This window comes from Anser anser (genome assembly GCF_964211835.1).
Source record: "Anser anser genome assembly, chromosome: 19".
Lineage (NCBI taxonomy): Eukaryota > Metazoa > Chordata > Aves > Anseriformes > Anatidae > Anser > Anser anser.
The window spans coordinates 5216529-5220920 of record NC_139740.1 but is presented as its reverse complement, the minus strand read 5'-3'; the positions used below and the strand labels follow the sequence as shown (position 1 = coordinate 5220920).

The 4392-nt window shown below is 48.3% G+C and overlaps 1 long non-coding RNA gene across 1 annotated transcript; it reads left to right on the top strand.

Annotated features, from left to right (window-relative positions):
• The first annotated feature begins 922 nt into the window (after nt 1–922).
• On the top strand, nt 923–3088 carry LOC310883781. Its single transcript, XR_014573862.1, has 4 exons — nt 923–1079; nt 1145–1302; nt 2054–2139; nt 2321–3088. It is a non-coding gene; the product is annotated as an uncharacterized lncRNA (long non-coding RNA).
• The last annotated feature ends 1304 nt before the right edge of the window (nt 3089–4392 follow it).

The window sequence follows — 4392 nt, the reverse complement described above, 5'->3', positions numbered from 1 at the left end:
CTATTTTTATTTTAATCATCCTGTCTTTTTTCTGCTTTTCTTTTCTCAGGTTCTTCTCTTCTGCTTTTTTCTTCTTCCTTTTTCAGAGGCAAGTGGGGAAGCTAAAGGGGGAGAACAGACATCTCATCTGCAGGGCAGGACAGAGAGCCAGCAGGAGAAGAAAGGGAACAAAACCAAAGCACAGAAAAGTGGCAGCTTTGAGGGCTTTCAAGTACCATTGTCGGGGGAAAAAAAAGAAAAGTTTTCTTGTGACAGTGAGATGTTCTACATTGAAAAAGAGGCTGGGATGAAAAGCGCTGACTGGAGAGGAAGGAAGGGCACGTGGAGACCTCTTCCCTCCGCAAGACCCCCGTCCAGCAGCACCCCAGCACCTCCGTCCAGCCTCCACCCCACAGAGCCGCCGCTGCTGCAGGACGGGGGCATTGCTTTGGCTGGGGCCAGCTGCTGTCCCCGTGCTGCGGGGCAGCAGGTGGGGGAGCCTCATTCGGCTCTGGAGGTTTTGAATGTCACTCACACAATGTATTTTTTTCACTGATAGAGGACTGAAGTGGAGGCGGATCAGTGTGATACTGGGGAAGGTGCTGCTGGATGAGAAGTGCCACAGCCCCCCTTCAGCCATTTCACCGTGGAGCCAAAGCCCATCCATGTGACAGCGCAGGTGATTGCTAGGAGCACAAGTCCCAGAGCACTTGCAAGCTCTGCAATAACAGTAAAAGTGAAAAAACAACGGGTGAGATGAAGGAATTAACAGGTCATCATCTTCTTCAGGGCTTCTGCCTCTGCTGTTTGAGGGAAAAGCCAGGCAGGTGCCTAAGGAGCTGTGGGGCACCGCAGGGTGGCAGGGGGCACATCAGTGCCAGTGGGGCTGTGGCACTGGTAAAGGTGGGAGTGTTAAAATTGGTGAGTTTCACAGAGCTTGAGCACTGGTGAGCTGTCCCCAGCCCAGCTGCAGGGCACCTCTCTCTATGCAGGTGTTCCCATTTCCACCAGCGATTACATTCCTAAAAGCCCACCTGCCAGAGGGGCTGGCCTGGGGTTTGCAGTTCTTGCACAGAATGGTTTTTTGAGTCTCTGCTGAGGTACTTTGTCAGGTAAAGGGCTTTTTTCCCCCTTTACCAGCCTCTAATTCTTCATCTTTCTCTAGGATGGATTTGCAGAAAACCTGCGCTAAAAATCAACCACTGTCATGTCCTGAAGCTGGCTGTGGGAGCCTCTAAGCCCCTTCAGCAGCCTGCCTTTCAAAAGGCACTTGAGAAACCTCTTTTGGGCCCCTCCAGGAGGGAGAACCAGCAGCTTGCGGAGGTGAGGATGAAGCAAGGAGCTCTGAGCAGCCAAACCCTGCAGAAGGTCCTGGGGAGGGGGGGGGCCTGGCCCTGCAAAGGGAGGGTCTGTTGACCCCTGGGGGCATGGTGCCCGAGGAAGCTGGGGTAAGGTGGCAATGCTTCCTGGGGGCACCAGACTGAGGGACTGGGTGCTTTAATCAGCTGATGGCAATAAAGTAGATCTTTATGGCTACTGCAGTTTATTTGCCTTCCCTCTCTGCAGAGCAGTCAGTGGGTGATGGCTGGGGAAGGACTGGGGGGGGGGGCACAGGACCTCCCTGTGGATGTCTGCTGCTCCTGTGGGCTGGTGCTGGTTGCTCTGAGCCGTGCAGGAGGGGTGATTTCCCCTGCTGGGAGGTGGGTGGTGGTCAGCAGTCCTTCTCCATTGCTCAGGCCCTGTAAGTGGCTGCCGTGGAGCTGCCAAGGAGGAAGAGGGTGGCATGCTGAGCCTTGCTACAGCCTTTGCAGGCCTCCAAAATGTGGCTGCTATTCAGAGCTGTGTCTGAATTGAAGCCTTTGTAGCCACTGCAGTGCCTGATGATATGCCAGGGCTTCTAATAGGGCATGTCGTTTTGAGTGGAAATAGGTCATTGTGGAAGAAATTTGTTATACTTGATATCGTGCTTCTCTTCAGAGCCACAGGGGCGAGAAGCACTGATTTTGGTAGGTATCGTTACGATTTTTTTTTCAGCCGGAAACCTAAATTGTTGTTTTTTTCCTCCTACTATAAGGAAGGCACAAGACCCCTGAACGTCAAAGGTTGGAGCCTTCGCCTCTGCCCCCAGCCCAGCTCACAGTGGTGCCGTATGCCCATGAGGTAAGTGATTCTGTCTGGCAGCTGGCTTCACACACCAAGGGAAAATAAACACAGGGAATTACTCCTGGCTCCTTCTCTCTGGTGCTACACTTGGGCTGGTTCCACCGTGGCACGTGAATAAAGTGTAAGGCTGGCTGCTGTCGGATCACTAGGTTGATTTCAGGTCTTTATTTTTTTGCAGGCTATGAAAAAACAGAAGTTCTAAAGGAAAGACTTTTTTTCTTCCTACTGTGCTAAGCCAAGCCAGAGTCCCACGGCTTCTTGCTCAGCCCAGGCAGCAGTGGGATCGGGCGCTGTGGGGTGCAGAGGTGGGCTGGGGCACTGGCTTGGAACAGCTTTTCTCTGTTTTTCTCTGTGCAGCTAGGTTTGAGCGGCTGCTAGAGCCAGTCAGAAATGGAAAATCACTATGGGATGGCTTTGGGGTGGGAATCTTTGTGTCAGTTGTTTACCTTCTGTGGACTCTAAAGGGAAAAGTGTGCCTGTTTAAAAACATATATACAAATATATATAAAAACAAACATATATACAGATACACTTCCATAAACGTGTTTATTTTTAAAAATATTTCTTGATAATTGCTGAGAAATGCTTTCCACTTTCAATAGAAATGTGAAGAATTGTCAGAATCAATAGTGATAATGCAGACTTACCAGGAGCTGATCCTAAACAGACTTTTTTGAGAACTGTTCCATTTAAAAGACTTGCACTTCAGAGGTCTGTTAAATCAAAGCTGATGCTCACAGGTTTCTGATAACATGCTCAAAAAAAGGGCTGTTAATATCTCCAAAGTTGGGATTAGCTCAAATTTCCTACTAGGAATTGTGGTGCAGAAAGTAAATAAAATAGTGAGAAACAAAATCTGAAATGGAATGCAGTGTTATTAAGAACAATTTGCAATTAGACAAAAGTTTCTCCAAAACTTGTAATGACCTTTTCTAACAAAGGCTCCCATTTAAGTAAGTTTTTTCTATTTTTTTCAAAAAAGTAAAATTAAACTATTAAAGCCCAAGAGGTAGCAACATGCCACTTCATCCAAATCAGCTGAAACCTCCAGCTTAAAAACAAACTATATTTTCTTGAAAGAATTAAAACTTCCAAGGGAAATATGGACTTCTGTTTCTTCAGGAAAGACGAGAGGTGGGAAGACCTCCCACTTGCTGAATGCATACTTCCAGCAAAAGCCCTCTAAAACAAATTCTGATTTCCCATTGGAATAGTTCAGATGTGAAACATTGTGTTTTGGCATAAAAAATAATTGCTGAAAGTTCTTAACCAGAAACAGGAGGCAGGCTGGGTCAAGGCGAGCCTCGGTGGGATGCGTGCTGCCTCCCACCTGCACCCATTTTGGGTGTCGGGAAGCATCCGAGCAGGGATGGCAGGTCTGTCGTGCTGGGCTTAATGAGGCAAATCATTACAAAATGACACGTCTCTGATGGTGAGCACTGTTAAATGTGAGTCTTTCTTACAGCATCCTCTGAGGTATTTGTTTTAGTCAACGCCTGGATGGTCACGTTAGGTCTGTTTGCTGTCTTCTGTGGATTAATGTGGAATTCGGCATTAACGAAGCTCTAATTTTATGGTGTTATTGTTAAAGGAGGTAATACAAGCCTGGGAATACTGGCAAGGAAATAAACTTTTGAGGTCCATGCCAGTAGTTAGCTCTCTGAACTAGCTCTGGTAAATGAGCAGATCAAACAGAACTTTGACTTGCAGCTCAAACAAAGCCACCACCCATTTTACTGACTTTCTATTAAGTTCTCCCCCCAGTGCTCTTTAATTATGTCTGTTCTTCCCATTTCTCTGACGAGAGAAACTGGCTCCAGGGGAAGGTCCACGGTTCCTCCTGGTGCCATCTATGCCAGTTAGACCTGGGAAGCACCCGAGACTTCAAAATGCTGAAGCTGCTGCCAGGGCGGTGTGACCTAGACGTCAGAGCCTTTCTTCTGACTGCTCGTGAGAGCTCTTTGCCTGCCCCTTGGCAGCTAGGTTTTGCAGAAGAGTAATGGGTCTTCTTTTGTTTTGCTAGGCAACTGGGTTTGGAATGGTGTAAGCCTTCATCAGGGGCAGAAATGCTTCGGTTGATTGTAATCCTAACGGAGGCCCCTGGGCTCTCCACGAGTGCTTGCAAGCCAGGCCACTGCACGCTGGGGTTTGCAGTCACAGCAGTTTCCTTAGTTCGGGTGTGCTGGCCACTACGTGTTGTGATATGGGATTGGGAAGCCAAGACCAGTGTTGAAAGGTTGTTTTGAACAG